The sequence below is a fragment of the Pleurodeles waltl genome, chromosome 6, assembly GCF_031143425.1.
Source record: "Pleurodeles waltl isolate 20211129_DDA chromosome 6, aPleWal1.hap1.20221129, whole genome shotgun sequence".
NCBI lineage: Eukaryota > Metazoa > Chordata > Amphibia > Caudata > Salamandridae > Pleurodeles > Pleurodeles waltl.
In genome coordinates this window covers 1,022,462,045-1,022,484,075 of record NC_090445.1, presented here as the reverse complement: position 1 = coordinate 1,022,484,075, position 22,031 = coordinate 1,022,462,045, and positions in this window count along the sequence as shown.

The window sequence follows — 22,031 nt, the reverse complement described above, 5'->3', positions numbered from 1 at the left end:
GGAATGATGCCGCCCTTCTCCGCCGTGAGACTCACAACATGCTGGGCAGACTTCCTCTGGCCCTTCCCCACCTTTGGTGGAGTCACAGCTGACTCTCCAATCCCCTTGGGACCCCTGTGAGTTGTTTTCCCACCAGGAGTCATCACACGGTCTCGTCGTCCACTTTCCAATTTCAGAGCCTTTACAGGGAGTGGGCTGCCAGTGCCTTGGCTCCGGGTCATACTGCCTGCCCTGGTGACCGGAGCACTCCACATACCTTGAACAGGAACCACTGGTATTGGAGGCTTTTTGGCTGAGGCGCTACGACGGGACTGATGAATTGGAGGGGGGGGGTGGGGGCAAAAAGGTCAACTTTACACAGGGACAGTTTCTGACGAACACTGGGATGGGTAGTTGGAGGGGGTCTGGTAGTGGAGGAAGAGGAGGTGGTTGTAGGAGGTGTCACTTTAGGTGTTTTGGGTGCAGGTACTGGAGGCTGTCGTGAGGTGGATGGATGTTGGGTGTGTGGGTGCCCGCGTTTGTGTACTTTGGGAGGGGGCGTCACAGACACACTGGGAGAGGACACAGGGGATGTGTAAACGGCAGTGGAGGTGGTGAGTGCAGGAGAGCGGCTTGTGGTGCTGGGTGTCCTGGTGCGCTTCTTGGTGCCTGTAGATGTGGTGCATGCAGGTGTGTGTGTAGACGAGACTGGGAGGGAGGAGGGAGAAGAGGAGGAGGGGGACACAGTGGAGGCAGTGAATGTTGCTGTGTCTGTATGTGTGTGATGCTTGCGTGAGTGCCTGTGGGTTGTGTGGTGCCTATGATTGCTTGAGCTACTTGTGTGTGCTGACTTGTGTGCATGCTGGTCTGTAGGTGTGCTTGGGATGGGCTGGGGTACAGGGGATTGGGTCTGGGTGGAGGAGGTTGGAGTGGGGAGGCTAGACACAGGGACAATGGCTGCCATCAGTGCTGAGGCCAGAGATTGCAGGGTTCGCTGAAGGACAGTCTGACCAGAATGAATGCCCTCCAGGAATGCATTACCGTGTTGCAACTCTCGTTCTACACCCTGGATAGCATTCACAATGGTAGACTACCCAACAGTGAGTGACCTGAGGAGGTCAATGGCCTCCTCACTGAGGGCAGCAGGGGTGACTGGGGCAGGGCCTGAGGTGCCTGGGGCGAAGGTGATGCCCACCCTCCTGGGTGAGAGGGCACGGGGCGAACGCTGAGGGGCTGCTGGGAGGGCGGTGCTGGTAGGGGAGGTGGCGGCTGTACCTGTAGTAGTGGGGCGCACAGTTGGTGCCGCCACCACAAGGGAGCCCCCATCGGCGGACGAGTCTGTGTCGCTGGTTGGTGATCCGGTGGCCGACGTGAAGCTCCCCTCGCCCTCCGTCCCACTGGTGCATTCTGAGTCCGTGGTGTGGCCCTCCATGGCCATGTGGGATGCAGCTCCCTCGTGCTCCGATGCCACTGTACTTCCGCCTGATGATGCTGATGCACAAAAGAACAGGGAGAGCACAAAAATAGGGGGGGGGAAGACAGAAGAAGAACAGGTTGAGTGCATGGCATACCGCTACCGTTTGCGGACAAGACAGACACAGAAGCCCTCTGCATTACGCCGTGCTCCTGGCCTCTGCATATGCAATTCCTGGGATATGGCCTACATCGCTATGGTGGACATCTGCACACATGGATGCCACAGGGGAAACTATACCTGTACTTGGCACTGTACTGAGGTGGGGTAGAGTGCCACATGGGCTGCATTACAGTGGGGCCTAGTCTACGCATTTCTGGCTGGCCTAGGTACACCCACAGCCCTCCTCCCCCACCCAGACCCCTCTACTGCGCACAAAGTCCGCAGAATGAGGTTGTACTCACCCCCTTGTGTCTGCTGTGATGCCCTCAAGCGCCCATCCAACTCCGGGTAGGCCACCGCCAGGATCGGGAACATCAGGGGGGTCATAGTGCGACGGGCACCCCTCCCACGTTGGTAGGCCATCCCCAGCTGAGCCTCCGCCGCCTTCTTGCTGCAGAGGCGAATGTCCTCCCATCTTTTACGGCAGTGGGTGCCCCGTCTCTGGTGGGCCCCCAGGGTCCGGACGTCCTTGGCGATGGCACACCAAATGTCCCTCTTCTGGTGGGCGCGGACCTACATGACATGCACAAGGGAAGAAGAGAAGTCCTTACCAACTGCACCGTCGATGTGAGTGGCCCCCCTCCCTACTCTAGCCATGTGGCCCATTCATTGACATGCATTAATGTTCCCTGAACTCTGCCCCCTTCCCTCTTCCACCCAGCCCTCTCCACCCAGGCCTAGCCCATACAACGCGCTCCCTGTGTACTAACCTGTTGGTCTGGAGGACCGTAGAGTAGCGTGTACTGGGGGAGGACCCCGTCTATAAGTTTCTCCAACTCATGAGCAGTGAAGGCAGGGGCCCTTTCCCCAGACGCAGCAGCCATCGTCGCTTCCAAACCGAGGTCACAGCAGCACTTGCAGTGTAGGTCCTCTCCTGTCGAAGGTCAGGTATCTAGTGATTGAACAGATAGAAAATGTCGGTGACGTCCGCGGCAGTGACGTCTGCGGCAGTGACGTCCGCGGCGGTGACGTCCGCGGCGGTGCGTATCATCACCGCCGGCGTACCTGTTCATTGGCTCCTGGGACCCATAGGGTCCTATGTGAACCAATGCAGCATTGCGCCGCGGTCTACGACCGCCTACCGCGACGGTGTGCAACGCCAGCGCAGTTACCCCACAATCCCATTGTCCCAGTGTAGAGGTCAGGCAGCCGCCATTTCAGGGGCCCACATGGCTTCATTTAATTCTGCGTCACACATAGCTAGGCCTACACTCAACACACATACAGGAAGGGTTTTGTGTGTGGTGTCGTGTTCTGTGTAACTGTGGGTTCATACCTGGATGAAAATTTACTTTATCGTCTCTCTTGTCCTTCGTAGGCACCGTCAGCTGGGACATGTGAGAAGATGGCGGAATCCTCCGGTGTACCGACCACTGGCGGACCTGTTGACAATGGAGGAGCGACATGTCATTGTCACCTACAGGTTTGACCGTGCCACAATATAGGAACTATGTACCCTGTTGGAGCCAGACCTGATGTCACCAATCCGCCATCCCACATGAATCCTCCCTGACGTGCAGGTGCTGTCAGTGCTCCATTTCCTTGCAAGTGGCTCTTTTCAGACAACAGTGGCCATGGCATCAGGGATGTCCCAGCCTATGATTTCCAACGTCTTGTCCAGAGTGTTGTCTGCCCTGCTGAAACACGTAAGGAGATACATCATTTTCCCTGAGGTGGAGGATTTGCCTACAGTTAAAGGTGACTTCTATGCCCTTGGACATATCCCCAACGTCATAGGTGCCATTGATGGGACCCATTTAGCTCTGGTCCCCCCCCACAGGAGGGAACAGGTGTACAGAAACAGGAAGAGTTATCATTCTATGAATGTACAGATGGTCTGTTTGGCAGACCAGTACATCTCCCAGGTTAATGCTATGTTCCCTGGCTCTGTGCATGACGCCTACATCCTGCGGAATAGCAGCATCCCTGATATGATGGGTCAACTCCAGAGGCACCGTGTATGGCTATTAGGGGACTCTGGTTACCCCAACCTTTCCTGGCTACTGACCCTAGTGAGGAATCCCATGACCAGGGCAGAGGAACGCTACAATGAGGCCCATGGGCGGACTAGGAGGGTGATCGAACGCACCTTCGGCCTCCTTAAGGCCAGGTTCAGGTGCCTCCATATGACAGGTGGTTCCCTATTCTACTCACTGAAGAAGGTGTGCCAGATCATCATCGCCTGCTCGATGCTTCATAATTTGGCTTTATGACGCCAGGTGCCTTTTCTGCAGGAGGATGGTCCAGATGACGGTGTTGCGGCAGCTGGGGAGCCTGTGGAGCCTGGGGACAGAGATGAGGAGAAAGCTGAGGAAGAAGACAACGACAACAGGGAGTCAGTCATACAGCAATATTTCCAGTGACACACAGGTGAGAACATTTTCAGATTTTACATTACATTCACTGTCACCCGTCTTCCACTATCCTATGTGTAATTACTTGGGATTGTTTGGTAATTGAGTTGTTTCTTTCCATTACAGTTTCAAAGGTGTGGTTACCAACGTGTGTCATCTACTTGCATCCTTCAAGGACTTTTGATGTGTGACATTGGTATGTTGCTTTTACATCTCACAAGGCATTTTCACACTGTCATTGATATTACATTTTAACAAATCATAGACTGACTCCAGATTGTTTTGTGTTTCAAGGGTGTTTATTGCAGTGCTCAGAATTTGGAGGGGGTTGTTAAATGGTGATGGGTGATGGCGGAGGAATGTCCATGGCAGAGTCCAGTCTATTAGTCTCACAGGTGCACTGCCCATCTGGGCATAGGAAGAGGAGCAGGGGCAGTTCAAGTATGGACAGGGTAACAAAGTGGGGCAGTGGGGGGACAATCAGGGTGGTCTCATTTCCTGCCGGGGGTCTTGCCATCTTGCTCTGTCCTGTTCCTGGATCTCAGGGCCCTCTTGCGGGGTGGTTGTCCGTCTGCAGGGGGTGGGGTGCTGGTGTGGTGGTCCTGTGGCGGGGCGTCATGTCCACTAGCGCCAGCGGAGGTGGTGGGCAGTTCATCATCCATGCTAGTGTCAGGGGCCCCTTGGAGTGCCACGGTGTCCCTCAGGGTCTGCTGTATGCCCTTCAGCACCCCTACGATGGTGCCCAGAGCGGAGCTGATGGTCCTGAGCTCCTCCCTGAACCCCAAATACCGGTCCTCCTGCAGGCGCTGGGTCTCCTGAAACTTGACCAGAACCGTGGCCATTGTCTCCTGGGAGTGGTGGTATGCTCCCATGATGGAGGTGAGGGCCTCGTGGAGAGTGGGTTCCCTTGGTCTGTCCGCCCCCTGTCGCACAGCAGCCCTCCCAGTTCCCCTGTGTTCCTGTGCCTCCGTCCCCTGGGCTGTGTGCCCACTACCACTGCCCCCAGGTCCCTGTTGTGGTTGGGGTGGTGGGTTTGCCTGGGTTCCCTGTAGTGGTGGACACACCGCTGATTGACCTGTCCTGGGTAGGGAGGTTTGGGCCCACTGGGTGGGTGCTGTGCTGGTGTTACCAGAGGGTGGAAGGTCAGTGTTGGGCTGTGCCTGTGCGAGGAGAACCGACTGTCCTGAGGCCCACGATGGTCCGGGCTGGTCATCAGGCTCCAGTAGGGCAGAGCTGCTATCGTCACTGTGGGCCTCTTCTGAGGGTGGAGTGGTGTTGTCTGGATGCTCTGGTGTGGTGACGGTCCTTCGTGTTCCTGCAGGATCATAAGAGCATGATTATTGCATGTGTGTGTGTCATGGTGTGCAATGGGTGGGTGAGCATGTACCCCAGTGCTAGCATTCCTGTGTGGGGGCTTGTGTGATGATGGTTAGGGGGTTGTTCTGGGTATGTGCAGTGGGCATGCTTAGGTGATAGGTGTCCATTCTTCGTTGTGTCATGCAGGGCTTGGTGTTGGGATGTCTAGTTTGTGTTATTAGTACATTAGTGAGGATTTGGGGTGATAGGGGAGGGTGTGAGGGTGGGGGTGTGTGATAGCATGCAGGTAGGGTGGGGGATATGTTAGTTAAGATTTGACTTACCAGTGTCCCATCCTCCACCGACTCCTCCGAGGCCCTCTGGATGCAGGATGGTCAAGACTTGCTCCTCCCATGTTGTTAGTTGTGGGGGAGGAGGTGGGGGTCCGCCGCCAGTCCGCTGAACCGCGATGTTGTGCCTGGAGACCGTTGAATGCACCTTCCCCCGTAGGTCGTTCCACCTCTTCCTGATCTCCTCCCTATTTCTTGGGTGATGTCCCACAGCGTTGACCCTGTCCACTATTCTTCGCCATAGCTCCATTTTCCTGGCTATTGATGTATGCTGTACCTGTGAGCCAAATAGCTGTGGCTCTACCCGGACAATTTCCTCCACCATGACCCGGAACTCCTCCTGGAAAAGCGGGGGTGTCTTTGGCGTGCCATGGGGTGGTGTGTGTGATGTGTGGGGCGGTGTGAGTGTTGATGTTTGTGGTGATGTGTCGTGGATGTTGTGTTGGTGATGGTGTTCTGTGCCTCTGCATGGTGGGATTGTCTGATCTGTGCTGTGTCTCTGGCCGTCGTGATAGATTTTTTGTCGTAGGGGTTTGTGGGTGATGTGGGTGTGTGTTTTATATTGCTTTGGGTGTGTGGGAGTGTTGTTTGTATGTGTGTCAGGTGTGTGTATTTGGAATTGTCCAATGTGGCGGTGTTTTGGAGATGTGTGTGTATTTTGAGCGCGGCGGTGTGTACCGCCAATGGAATACCGCGGTTGAAAGACCGCTGCGTGGATTTGTGGGTCGTAATAGCATGGGCGTGTTTCTGTTGCCGTGGAGGTGGAGGTTTTGTTTTCGCCAGTTTATCACTGACCTTTGGTGTGGCGGACTTGTGTGGGTGTCTGAATTTCGGCGGTGTATTGGCGGTCTTCTGCACGGCGGTAAGCGCCTTTTACCGCCAATGTCGTAATGACCCCCTTAGTGTGTGTAACATTAAATCTGAAAGTCCAGCCTCTCAGGCATGATGATACTGCAACAGAAATACCACTGTAAACATGTACAGACCAGGTCACTCCAGTGAGTGAGACACACATATCTGCACACATGCAGTGGCCCTAACTATTATGTGGTGGCAAACATGCTCCATCATTTGTTTGCAGACTCATTTATGGACTGTACTCCTCTCATCAGTTGTATTAATGAGAGACATGCAAAGCCACTTTCCTGGAGCACTGCAATACCAGTCACTCAGGTATTGTGGCTTGGGCAACAAAGGACAATCATTTACTGTGTGATGCACCTGTGGGTTGATTTAAAGTCATGATTTTCATGCTTTCTATGGTCCCCTACATGTAGGGCCTGTGTTGTGTCTAGGTTACATATGCTACATTAACAGTGTACCCTGAGCCACATATGTCCCCTATGACACTATAATGGCAGGGATCCTGTGCATTATTTGGTGACAGTTTGAGGCTAGCCATGGATTGACCAGTTTTAATATTTGGATACAACAAGGAGATATATGTGGAAAGTATATTGTAGTCATCCATGACAGACTGCATGGGCACAGGTTTAGTCATTGCACCTGAAATGTGTCACTCATTGCCCTGTTTACCCATTATGGGTTTAAAAAATCACAGATGAGCCATTCATCATCTTACATTTGCCAAGTTGGTTGATCAGCTGATATACAGCAAACTGACACTGTGATATTATTAACACATAGTTAAGCAAATGTACCACTGTGTCAATCCTGATGATGTAGGTTTCAATTTGTATGTACCTTCGGAATGACAGCAGTCACAGGAATGCTGGTCTTCTGATCTTAGCATACACCCATGTCAGTGACAGCCTCCATACTGGAGGTTAGTTATTAAACATATGCTGCACTAGATCAGCATGGGTGTGCCAAACTAAACTAGCAAAGTATTAGTGAACTTTATATGTATGATGGAAGTGGTCAGGGGTCCCTTGCACGACAGCATGCACTTAATCCATTGTGATCATGCATACCCCAACGTCAGGTATTCCATGATGATCACATATCTTATGAGAAGTACATGGTGATAGAGTAACACAGATGGCAAATTCATTAGCTTGGGTCCAACTATTGTGACTAATACCAATGTAAAACACGCAGGTACAATGAACATAGGGCCATTGATAGTTTTTACCCCTCAATTTGTATCATTTGCTTCATTTTATGTGCCACAGCTATGGAAAGTAGCACCTAACATTTAGATATGAACCCATGTGCATTACTTTTGGCATCCATTCCTCAATTAATTGAGGCACAACCAAATCAAACTATCAGCCTAAGATGTTACCTGAGGTCAGAAATAATTTGTTACGTATGTGTCAGAATCCAGTTCAGACATGTATCCGAAATAATTGGGGGACACATTAATTTTTGAAAATATCTGGATTAAAAACATGTCTTTCCTGGTTCACTCACAGACCATGCATAAAACATATGTTAGAGCCACATTTGCATCATCTATTGATGTGAAGGCAGTACTAATTTACAGGCTCCAGTTGTGTTTTGTAAGTTAGTGCAGCTGTTGTGTCAACAAATGACGGTAATGTGTAGGAATTATTGTATAACTCACAGCCACTGTATGTTTAACTTGCATTCCACATGTCTAAAAACATTGCCTGCAGCATATGAACAAATCTGCTACTGTCACTACAGAGCATTTAAATGTGCACATTAGTCTGAATTGTACTCACCAACAGGGCCACCAATCACAATCGCTAGGTGGTCCAGCAGGTTTTGCTCCCTGGCAACCAGGTCAGACCAACAGTATTTTAGCTGGTGGTGCAGTGTGTTGTATATTCTTTTAAGATGGTACAGGACCTTTGCCCACCGGAGCCTCCTTGCCTCTGTGTGATACCCTATATTACCCGGCCACCTGCTTCTATCATCAATGGGAGGAAGTGGTACACCAGCCAAATAAATCTCCCCAGCTCCTCCTCTCCCATTCTACCAAGGCGTGGCCTACCCAACATGTAAAAAAAAAAGAAGGAATTAAGGGATACAGAGGAGAATTAAGGGCAAGGAGGAGAGGACAATGAAAAGTAAAGAACACTACAACTGCCCAACTATCGCAAAACTAACACTACCCACAACAGACTCCCAACAGTACAAAGACAAAATTAGACACCAGAAATGGCAAAAGTACACTTACACAGGATACCACAGACACTTAGGAAACACCAAAAGTCAATATAAAGAGCACACAAGAGACAAATTCACAATATTCACAGAGAGACAAGTCCAAACACAGCCACACAGATGAGAAAAATCACAGACTGCAAAGTGAAAATGAAAGTACACCCACTGTACCAATTCTGTAAACAGGATTTCCTATTACAACACTTCCTGCCTCAAATGTGGTGTGTTTTTATTCTTATGCGTCAAAATATTTAAACGCTTACAGTCTGTGTATAATTTTTTTTTACGCACATACTTAGAAATTACCCAACAACCATGTTTTCAAATATTTTTCATAGTTAACCAATTTCATGCAGTACAGTGTGGGAATTACCGCTCAGGGCCAATGGATGTATCATGGCAGTGAGCGCCATTTATCGGCGCATATGCGGCAGTTTTTGACGCATGTGTGTCTTTTTTTATATGTATGCGTCCAAATTTCTGTCTTTTACTGGGTTTGGGTCATTTCTCAATTTTAATAGTACATGACAGGTGTGACTATACAGAGCTACGCTGTTTGCACCTACATTGTGCTTTCTGGTGTATGGGCACATGTGACAGATCATACTACTGCGGACCATGATCCTCTAGTTGTTGTACCAGATTTGCACTCTTCACTGACGCAATAGATGCCCAAACGTATGGAATACAAATTGGTATTACCCAGTTTGAGCAGGTTGTGCGCGAAGAGAGGATAGCAAGGCTACGCAACTCAATACAATAACTCTTGCCTGTGTGTCAATTGTGTGAATTGGCTCTTACAAATTTAGTTGTCCCACTGTGTGAACATCACAAAACGTGTTTTCTTAAATGTGCTTAAATGCATGTGTTGTCAATGTCGCCAACCATCAGATGCTATTCAGTGTTGAAATGAGAAAGGAAATGTTTTTTTTTTATACACGTAGCAACAAATGCTGTGTGAACTTACCAGATTTTTGGGACATAAGCATCTCCAATGACAAACCATGCACAGGAAAGATAGAAGACGGTTGATCATGGCAATGTTCCAAGAATAGGCCATCACATGTCCTGGGATGTTGGATACCACTTCCTGAGCACTTGTATGTATACTATCCATGAGTCAAGCATTGGAAAATGCTATGTGGGTATGGTGTTTATGACACCGAATCACAAAACCAATCCACAAATGTAATGCCACGCCACAGTTTGAGTCGTATAAATGAACTATGTTTCTCCTGTGGCAGTGGAGGACCAGCGGACCAAGGAGCACGTGTTCACATATTTCCAGGGGTTAATTGCACCAAGGTGTCCAGTTCAATTGTGTGAGCCAATGTGTAGCCTGTATCATTATTGGGGTCCATGTTGTCACAGTTACGTGCTGGTCTAGTCATGAGTCTGTGGAGCCATTCCCTGCATTAACAAAGTATCCTTCACAGCTGAATTGAACAAAAGCCAAAGAGGAATAGACAACACACATGGGGATAGTCCAGCTATGGCACTGCAGAAGTTTCATGAGCCTGACAACAGGACAACCTTGGTGTCCTCACAAAGTTAATGAATCAGTAATTTTAAACCGGCAGGTTTCCTCACAAAATTTGTACACAGGGTGGCCTCTAAAATTCCCACTGCATTCAGGAACATCAGTGCCTCTGTGCTGATTAATCTCACAGCTATTCACCATGCAACCCCCTTCAATATTTTGGAGGCAATGTGAATCCGTGTGTGGACCGTCAGGGTACAAACATGTGTTTACATTTCTTGCACATTATCTAACGTTGTTTGTTGTGCTGTAGGCACCATACCCAATCCATGTATACAGCCATAGTACACTGTCACTATCTGTCACTCATGCATACATGAAACCCAGACAAGGGATGGGCCATGATTAGGCTATTTGAAGACAAGTTCCACCCCATTATACGATAAGTAAACTGATTATGCTATACAATGTATTTGAGTATTCATTGTAGACCTACCTGACACAATACCCTAGGAGGAGAGTGAGGGCATGGAAAGCAACTATGAGACAAATATAGCCAAAGGGAACCTCTATGGTAATGCAAAGACAGGAAAACCAGTCAGGCTAACAGGATGCAGGGTCAATCAGGAACAAAAATTAACAAGGCAAATACACAGTGAGCAGACTAATACTGGTCAAGGGTGGAACAACACTGTGGAAAATGTAAACTGTTTTTGTCCTGTGTGCTGCAATGTTACACAATAACCCAAGGCCTGTGTTACACAAATGATTTACACAGCAATGCATAACAGTGATATACATATAATGGCAGTTTCTATGCTGTTCCAGGCAGCTGCAAGGGCAGTGCATGCTCAAATGGCTGGTCTTCATGGAGGTGCTCACAGGTGTGTGCAGCTTCAGTCTCTCACAAGTCCTGTAGGTGAGAATCAAATTCAAAGGGCCAATAGTACCTTTCACATGGGAAGCAATGGACAGGTGATTACAAGTCCTACAGACTACAAGGCAGTGCATTATCCGACGAGAAGTCCATGCAGACAGAAGAACAATGACTATGGCATACCATACTAAAGAGGGAAGCACACTGGAGTCAGAATGTGAGTCTGGGTGTGTGTAGATGAGGGACTATCGGGGTACAAATAGTCCATTTCCAGGGCACCCTCGAGAAGGGTGGGGAGAGACAGAGAACATGGCAATGACAGGACTTATGACTTGGGATGGCATGAGCAGGGGATGTCTTGAGAGCAATGCTAGTCATACCTGGGGCATTCGTGCTATCCATTTGCTGCTTACATGGATTTCTTGTCACACATACTCCTTGCAAAAATAGCTGATGTGACACTCACTTCTGTCAAGGGTCTGGTCATACTTTTTTGTTACCAATTCTATAGCACATCCACTGCCTCATTTATGAGGCATTTTTTCCTTAGTGATTGATGGTGTCTTAGTTGTGCGCCATATGCTGCAATGAACCATGTTGCCAACATGTATGTGTGAAATAGATGTGGTCCTCTGCTATTGCCCTTCAAAAGTGAAATGGACAGGATATATGTCATTTACAGTGTGTGTGAAGTTGGGTGTACATTCATACCCATCAAATGTGATGTGGATTTTTCAGTATCCTAATATGTAATCCTGCAATGCTGCATTAGGCTACACTCTGAATATGAATCTTAGGGATAATGTGATGCAAAAATGATTACCCAGACAATGATATAGTGATTAGAATAGGTATTTAATGGCATATGGTAAGACAGTGGTGATGGTGACTATAGTTAAAAGAAGTTTTGGACTATGTGTTGTCTCCGATGCAATCCTGCAGCTGTGTTTGGATGGTCCCCCTCATGTTGATGGACAACATCCTCCTCTTCCTCCTCTTCAGCCATTTGTGGGTCTGGTTCATAAAGGGGAATGTTCCTCCTTACAGAAATGTTGTGCAGGATGGCACAGGTCAAAATGATCTTGCAGACCATTTCTGGTGAGTATGGGAGGCTGCCTCCGTTGATGTCGAGGCACCTGAATCTTGACTTCAGGATGCCAAAAGTCCTCTCGACCATGGTGCATGTACTCCGATGTGCCTCATTATAGACACGCTCTGATGCTGTGCTTGTGTTTGCAAATGGGGTCATGAACCATGGATGGATCCCATACCCCTGATCAGCTGAAAGAGAAAATGAGTGAGAAAATGTTGATATTGCCTGCACCATGATTATCACTTTGCATGGCAGTTGTTATCTTATGTTTTCTGTGACTCATCTGTGTTTGTATTCTTGTGTGGAATCCTAGGCTTCTAGGATGTAACATCAGCATTGGGTTGTTTCATTATCTGAACTGGTGTTTGGCTGATTGAGCGGATGTCGGCGGTATTTTTGTAGACTTGCAGTATATTGTTTCCTCCCATGAATTATGTCATGTGAAAGAGGTGTACATGTGTCTTAACTGGGGGTGACATGATACTTCCATACACAGAATCAATTCCATAGTGGTGGTAACAGGGTTGCATGTTTATGGCCTGGATATCCCATCCAATTTAACACATGCAATAGAATTTGTTAAACATCAGTGGGGCCCTTTGATTTGGCAAGTTGACAATGTATCTCCATAAGTTGTCAGCACTGACGTGTTGACAATTGACTATGCACAAATATCCCATGTGTGACAAGTTCTCTGCAGACCTATTTCTCTGCCCTTGCCGAGTCGACTCATGTTCAAACGTGTACCTATACTACTGAACCTGTTCCAGTTCAGCTGGCTAACTTGGTTGTGAGGTTATCGTTTAGAGTGTCAGAAGGTCCATATGCCTGTACATCTGTTGTGTGTGTGTAAAATTGTCTCAATCCGTGTGTGTAGGAATGTGCACTTTCAATATTGTCACATCAATATGTGTTCTTAGCACAGTCCACTTGCTTCTTGGCAGTGGGCAATGTCAGAGCAGGAGTGATGTGAGATATTGATACAGCCTCATTGATTCCATGTCACCTTCATTGTAGTCATCATCATCATGCTATGTGTCTCATGGTGTTTGACCTACAGCAAAACACATTGCACACACCTTACACAGTACTTATTGGTTGGAAGGGTGTTTGATTGAGTGTTATTAATGTGATATTGACAGATTCATCTTCCAGGTTGTACTGCCAGTTAAGGCCATGTCATTGTGTTGTTTTTAAATTGTTCTCTTGTGTCTGTGGAGTGGCATCTGTTGCTATTCGGAACTGTCATTTGTCCATCGGTGTGTATCCCATTGGGTGAGGATAGCAAAGATGCCTAGCGGTGTCACAATCTCAGTGTCCTTCTGGCCACGTGTCAATGTCGTGGTGTATGTGTTCTGTGTCCTAGAGGGTTTCTGTGCTGTGTGTATATAAGTAGGTTTCTGTACTTACCAACAAGTAGACCATTTCCATATCGTCCATCCTGGACATGGTGCAGTGACGGAAGATGAATGAATCATGTACACTTCCAGGATACTTTTGCATGATGTTGGTGATCAATCCCCGGTGAACGACAATGGCCTGCACATTGATGGAGTGTGTGTGCTTCCTGTTGCGGTATAGATGTTCGGTTGCAGCAGGTGGCACAGCCCGTACATGTGTGCAGTCAATAGCACCAAGCATGTGTGGGAAACCGTTGATTTGGTAGAAGCCCTGTTTTGTCTCCTTCTGCTTCTGCTGTGTGTTGGGGAAGCTGATGTGGCGGGGTGTGAGGGAGGTGATGGCATCCAATACCTTGGGTAGAAAGGCAGAGAATGAGGGCTGTGAGATCCCGGCACCCAGGGCACCAGTGGTTTGAAAGGAGCCACTTGCCAACATGTGGAAGACATCTAGCAGCTTGGTTTCTGGTGGAATGGTGTGGGGGGTCTGCAAGCTGGGTGCCAACTGTGGCTCAATGTTGTGCAGCAGCTGCTGAATGGCCTGCCAGTGGAGTCTGTACCTCTGGATGATGTCTTGTTGCCGGAGTCCCAGAAGGGTTGTCGTGGTGAGGAATATCCCCTCCTGCCTTCTGCGTTGCCTTTGAGTCCCTGCTGGTATTGTGGATGCTGCTGTTGTTGGTCCTGTGCTCTGCGTCTGTGTGCATGCTGGATGAAAAGCACCTGCATGTCTTCCTTTTGGAGCTCTGCTGTTGCTTCTGTGTGTTTTCCTTAAGTAGTGGTGTGTTTGCCCCATATTAACGCCTGCCCTGACCCAGGTGTTATTTTTTTACGCAAATCGGGCTGTGCGTCATTTTCCGACTCTGCCTCCCGGCCGAGCGGGATTTTTGAACGGTAGCATAAACATGGCGCACGGGTGTTTACGTCATTTTTTGGATGGGAACACCTACCTTGCATGTCATTAACGCAAGGTGGTTTCCCGCATCCAGAAAATGACGCACACAGTGGACTTTTGGCGTTTGCGGTGTCAATATACAAATATGGAGGAAGGTTTGCGCAGAATGTGCGTCAAACTTTTTGGCGCACAGTCGGCGCAGACATAATATAAATATGCCCCTAGATTTTGTAAGTTTGCGACTCTTTTGCGTCAAAAAGCGGCGCAAATGCGGCGCTAAAAAACTATAAATATGGGCCTTACTGTCCCGGTGTCACCGATTTAGGGAGAATTTACAAGACATGCTGGGCCGGAAACTTTTAATGACACACCTGGGAATCAGTGCCTGTTTAATTGAACAAAGGAAACAAAGCTGACTGCTTATTTACTATATTTAGAAATACTGCTCATGACGCGGCGGGTGACCCTCTGTTGGAAGGCGAGCGTACCTTGACAGATCCCCAGTTGACAACGCTCAATTGTGGAGTGGATGGAAGTGGAAAGCAAAGCTCTACATGAAGAAGGGCAAAGGAATTAATGGAAGATCCCTCTATCACAAAACTGTGCATTGACAGCTTTCCAGAAGTTATCATTGATGATACCCTTCTTCCCAAGATGTGCTTCCTTTTAATCCTAGTGACAACACTATTGCGGCCCCTGGGTTTTTTTATGCTAAGTCCACTGTAGAGGCATCACTACTGGGGAACCGATTGAGCCCCCTATTTGCCTCCTACCAGCTACACCCCCTCAATCTCAACTTTGTACTCTGGCAATGCTGCACAGTGAGGCACCCCCTTACCTTCCGTTATTGTCAACTCCAATCCACATTCAGGACTTTGTGCCTGGTGCAAACCACCCACTTAATAAGGCTTTAGCAACTGGAAGTGTACATTTACCCTTGCCAAAAGATTTTCCTATATAGATTTCTGCTACTACATATTCCCTCAACAAACACAGAGCTACATACCAATAATCAGAAGGACTAGAAACTCTGTGTTATAGATATGTGCAGCCTCAGGGCCGGCTTTAGGACTGGTGGCGCCCTGTGTGACAGTTTATTGTGGTACCCCCCCACCCCATGATCTCCTTCTCTGTTTCTCTCACTACCACCCGGCAAATGTGCCCCTCATCTCTCCATAGCTCCCCTTTCACATACATTCATGTGTTTTAAAGAACTTGTAAAGGCTGGCTTTACTAATCCATTCAGCTAGCCACATAAAATATAGGGGCATATTTAAGAGCCCCTAGTGCCATTCTAACATCGTGCCAAATTTACAAAGTGGTGCAATGTATGTGCACCTCTTTGTATCCCTTTGCGCTACATTTTGCCTGCACCAGGCATAATGTATGCCAAGGTGGCATTCGCCCGTTAGCGGGGGCCCAAAAAATAGTGCAAAGAAATCTGACAGTTTTCTTTGTGTCGTTTTTTTCCTGCACTTTTAGGCACTCTGTTAGTGACAATGGGCCTCTGGGTACTTTGCAGGATTAGCACAATTTTTTTACAGTAATCCTGCAAAGCGCCGGACTAGCATAACAAATCATGATATTAGTCCCCAAACTACCACCATTTGTGCCATTTTTTAAATTCAGCGCACACATGATGGCATTGGGGGAACGCTAAGGGGTGCAAGAAAAGTGGTGCAGCACCACTTTTTTCAAATATGCCCATTGGGGCATATTTAAGAGCCCATAGTGCCATTTTAACACCACATTAGTGTAATTTATTTTAATCTAATACGGCGTTACAAAAACAATGTGCCATATTTACAAAGTGGCGTAATGCATGCATTGCGCCACTTTGTAACCCTTTGCAATACATTATGCCTGCGCCAGGAATACTGTATGCAAAGGGGCCATCTCCCGTTAGGGGGGCCCAAAAAATGGCACAAAGATATCTAACAGATTTCTTTGCGTCATTCTTTTCCGGCATTTTTAACGCCTGCTCTGAGCAGGAATTAAAATGAGACTTCCATTGGTTAAAATGGGCCTCTGGGTGCTTTGCAGGAATAGCGTCAGCATTTTTTATGCTAATCCTGCAAAGCTCCGGACTAGCTTAACAAATTCTGATGCTAGTCCCCTAACTACTGCCATGGTGTGCCGTATTTAAAATATGAAGTACACATGGTGGCGTTAGGGGGGGCACTGAGGAGTGGCAGAAAAGTGGCAGAGCACTGTGTGCAGTGCCACGTTTTTCAAATATGCCCCATAGGGCAGTGCTTAATTTGTAAATAAAAACGTGCTGGTGCCCAATGCCCTCCTCCTAAACAAGCGGCTGCTGTAATGAAAAGTGAGAACATGTAATTCAGAGGCAGTGTAATCCTGAAGCCATCTCGGGCCTATTCAATCCATTTACAGGCACTCCCTGCCCCTTCAGCTCACTTATGCAGATGTCTGCTTTTTGCCATTGTGACACTTTTTCATTTTTCTCTTCCTCTGTCTTTCCCATATGTATCTTTTTCTCGCAGTAAATGCTTGAGGCAGAAAACTAAGCGCCGGCCCTCAAAAATAAGTGCTGGTGCTCCTCACCAGAAGCAACAAGCATAAATTAAGGACTGCCATAGGGGCATATTTAGGAGCCCCTAGTGCCATTCTAACGCCACATTATTGTCATTTTTTTTACACTAATGTGGCGTTAGAGGGCCAAAAACTCTGTGTCATTTTTACAAGGGTTATTTATGTACCCCTTTGTGCTACATTATGCCTCGCCAGGGTAAATATGCCCCATGTCTTTTGCAGCAGGCATATTAACCCTTTATGCTACTTTATGTTGAGTCAAAGCTGCCACTAGGCAAAACTGCCATCTCTCTCTCTAGCATTAACATTAATCACAAGAGGTATCTTGACATTTTAATTGTTTCTTGCTGGGTAAACGCGTACAGAACTTTACAGCAGATGCTTCGAAATCACAAGTTTCAGAAGTTATTGCTAAACACAGCGCCCCCCTGAGGTCAGTGCCAGGTGCGGTAGCACCACTCGCACCGCCCAAAAGCCGGCCCTGTGCAGCCTCTGTTAATAACGTTATTACATTTAAATGCTATGTAAAATGTCTAAAATGCTTGTAACTTCTATGGCATCTGTATCATTTAATGTCACTAATAATGGAGGTGGATTGAAACGTGTATCGTTATTGTTAAATGTAAAACTAATTTAAAAAAATCACCATAGGAAGTTAAAAATGCAGATAGCAGAACACACTTAATGCATGTAACAGCTTTACAGTCGGGTAGCGAAAATATCACATGCAAAGAAAAATATTAAATTTCAAGTCAGCAACATGGGCCCTGCAAGACACATGCTTTTGTATCATTGCCTGAGTGATTAATAAATAAAAATGATCAACGCATCACTCTGTGAAACAAGATGATGGGTTTTGCCTATAGTAAGTCTTTTTCAAACACAGTGGTCACATTCTACAATGAATCTGTTTCACAATTATCAATTGAAGTGGATTCACCTGGGGGGATAACATTGGTATAGTGTGTGTAGTAGAATTACATGACTGCAAAGGCCAAGAGACACTGCTACTGTAACTCCTATCACCAGTAAAGGCTTCACTTGCCCAAATACCCCTGTTTGTTAACTCATAATTGAAGTTTACTCACCTCTGGGGATAACATTCATATATTGGTGGGAAGTAGAGAGAGTGACCAGACTGTAAATCCCTGTAGGTACTGTCTCTCTAACAACATACACTAGCACAATGGTTACATGCTATAACACATCTGTTTCACAATTATCAATTGAAGTGTAGTTACCTGGGGGGATAATATTTGTATAGTGTGTGTAGCTGAGAGAGTGACATGCCTGCAAAGGCCAAAAGGCACTGTCTCTAGAACTCCTAACATCAGCACAGGCTTAAGTTGCCCAAACACCCCTATTTGTTAACTCACAAATGAAGTTTACTCACTTGAGAGGATAACATTTGTGTGGTATTGGAAAGTAGAGGGAGTGACCAGACTGCAAAGCCCAATTGGCCCTGTTCCCCTAACTCCAAACACAAGCCCAGTCTTCTTCTTCCCACATCCATCTATTAGTTAACTCTCAAATGAACTTTACTCACCTGGGAGTGACCAAGATACAGATCATGCTCAACTCAGACACGAGTCTGCCTACCTAGCTTCATCGTGATTTGCAAACCCAAGATCCAACTATTAAGACAGAAAGCACATGTTACCCTGTGGGCAAAACAATGATCCATAAGGCCTCAATATGCATAACCAGAGTGGAATTAGCAGCAGACACATTCACATTGCACTGACCACATGATGACTCCAGTCATATATATAAAAAAATCCTGGGTCTGCCTACATCACAATCAAGTAGGACTCCTAATGGGAAGCTGCTTGACTGAAGTTGAATTGGCATGCTTCACAAATGTCATGTCAAAACTACCAATGCCATGCTTACGTGGCACAATAGGATTACCTGCAACTCAATTTTGTACTAGGTCTCTGCTCACTATAACACTAAACTGTTGGATGTAGTTGTCACTATACAACCGGTAACATTGTATTTTCACATCAACAGGTCGACCTGCCACTGGGCATTCAGAGGCCTCATAAGAGACTGCTACTATCCCCCTGGATGAAGCACTCAGTGAAGAAGACACTCATGGATCTCTGAACATGGAGGACAGTTCTGGACCATCTGGCCAACCTTATCAGACAACAACAGTGAGTGTCATGTGCCCACATCAACACCTCCCATTCCAGTTGCCTCTAGATCACAGGCAACCATTTGCCTCCTAACCTGTGTACCCAGAACAGCATTTACCAGTTCATGCCCCACAGTTCTGATCCTGAGTTGCAACACAACAATTCCAACAATGAGCTTCCAAGACCTAGTGGGTGAGGGCCCCCTCTGGCAAGACCACAGGCCTGTGGGGGTAGGATGCATGGGAGGAATGCTGTGGGCCAGTGGGGTGAGGCCACTGGTACTGTCCAGGACACCATCAGCCATTTCTGGGGGTCTATCAGGAGTCCCAAGGCGTGATGGGCCAGGTCTTGATCGAACTCTGGGAAATCAAGCAACTGCAGAGGGACATCCATAGGGACATGTAGGAACAGATGGAGGCCCATAATAAAAACATGCCCTCCCTTACAGGGTTGCTGAGGGACACTTACACAGCCCTGACCAGGGCTTCTCAAAACCAATCTTCCCCTTCCTGTAGCTTATCAACATCAGGACCACCAACATTGGTGCCATCCACTGGACGTGAGTCCTCTCCAGAGGAAGAATCAGCCCCAGACACCTCTTTCTCTGTAGCAGCTGTTCCTCCGTCACATACAAATGGGGATGTCTGGCAAAGAATCCAGGAGGTGCAGATGGCAAGGCACCCACCACTGCCAGCAAGCCACCTCTTCCTAAAGGACCTCCGTTGTGTGCCACACATTCACTCTGTTGACTGATCCTGAACCTCCTACCAGTTCCAATGGGAGGCGTACTCTGGACTTTGGGCTTCAAATGGTGTGGCATCTACTCCAGTGATTCCATTCACCATGATTGACCCCTTCATGTTACTTTTTGTTCATTTCTGTCCAATATTTATTTTCTGCATTAGCAATGTAACAAACTCACCCATCAGAAGCTTATTGTCTGCTTGCTTAGTTCCAACATTTTTCTTTGTGGAATTGTAAGACCATCTGAGCCATATGATGAGGACACAAACTACCTGTGCAAGGAGGAATATGTCACAGGTACACAGTGTCCTACTCAGAATTACAACCATAACACACCAACACATCAGTAGAAGTGTCTGGTCACACCAAATAATTTTATTCCAGTGTACTGCACATAGGCTGTCTACATGTCTTTTAGAAACAAGAATTTGTGACTCTTACTGAGTCAAAGTATATATTCCAATGCACAACTCCCCAGACCACGGAAGCAAGGGATTTGTCAGACATTTTCCTGTGGAATAGGCAAATATTAAAGTGAATGATGTCAGCAGCTTGAGTTTTATCACATTCCAAACCAAGGTAATCCAACCTCACTTAGTCCAAGAGATGGGCAGGTGGAAGTACAACAGTCCCTGGTCACAGGCTTATTTTAATCCAGTTACCATGCATCTGGTGGTACGACACAAATATATGTCAGTGTTGTGACACAGGCACTGTGGCCTGCAATGATGAACCACATCTACAGCTACATACTGATCATACAAAAAATGTTTAGCCAATGTGAAGGTAAAATCACTTGGTCTCAATCTCTGACCTCATATTTCATGCCCACATGATGACACACAGTTATGACATAAGGGGTGATATGGTACTGTTCTGGATAATTAAGGAATCATGGACTGAACCCGGACAACGGCCACACACATGTGAAATGTAGAGATCTGCCAAACAGACAACTTGCATGTTGATTTAGTGGACGTTCTTTCTGTTGAAACAGACTTGTTCATTGACCTGTGGTGGCACCAAGCCAACAGGTGTGCCATCAATGGCCCCTACCACTTGTGGGAGACAGGCAAACCCTTAAAAGTCAGCCTTCACATTGACTAAATCCTCACATTGAGGAAACTAGACATAGGTGTCAAGAATGCTGAGAGGACATCCCTCAACACCAGACTGAAGATAGGCTGGAACATACCAGCGGATAAGGCCACTGTATGTTGGAAGGACCTTGTGTCTAGGAAGTACAACACTGAAATGACCTGCACAATGCATGGTAGGCTGGTGGATACCTAATAGCTGGCATCAGATCTGGCTCCAACTGACAACATGAATCCACAATTGTTTGCCTATCCAGGTGGTAGTACATGATGGTGTTGCATAGCTCCATGGTCTGAAGGTCTGGCAGTGGACAGTAGACAGGAGGTTGTCCCCTCCTCCCTCCACCTGGATACATATGTGTGACAAGACATGATTTGTAACATTATTCAGAGTGTCCACAATAACATACATGATGCATGCCAAGATTATCATGTGACATAGCATTTCTGCCTGGACAGACATTGCACCCAGTACACATCCCACCTGGCAACTACACAAGGGTCACACGTGACACACATGGTTTCCAATACATGTGTCCACAACATGGATTTGGACCAAACTTAAATATGTGCAACACAATTGCCCCTCAAAATGTGACTAGAAATACCAACCGCCAAAACGACCGTTGGTGGTGGTGGACTATGCGCCGCTGTTAAATGCCATCTGCTCCCTGCAACATACTACAATGTTGGTTGAGTAGAAGGACCTACTTGACAATACAGGGTTAAGATGTTTATGAGGTAACATAACTTTTTTTTAGGTGTGATGCAGTTTATAAAGCCCAACACAGAATTTCAGGGCACCAAAATGGTGGATGCCTGACCTTGGGATCCGTCCCCATCCCCCGGCGAAAGTCATTATGGTGGCAGGCGGATGCAACCAGAGCGGACACATCCATAGGCTAACGCTGCTGCCAGTGACAGTTGTGGACCAATGACTGTGTCTGCCAGTGGTGACAAATGCATACGTGGTGGATGTTATTGCCATGTTGTGCAGATTCACTCACTTGACTCCTGATACTGCTGCTAGCAACACCTCCATGACC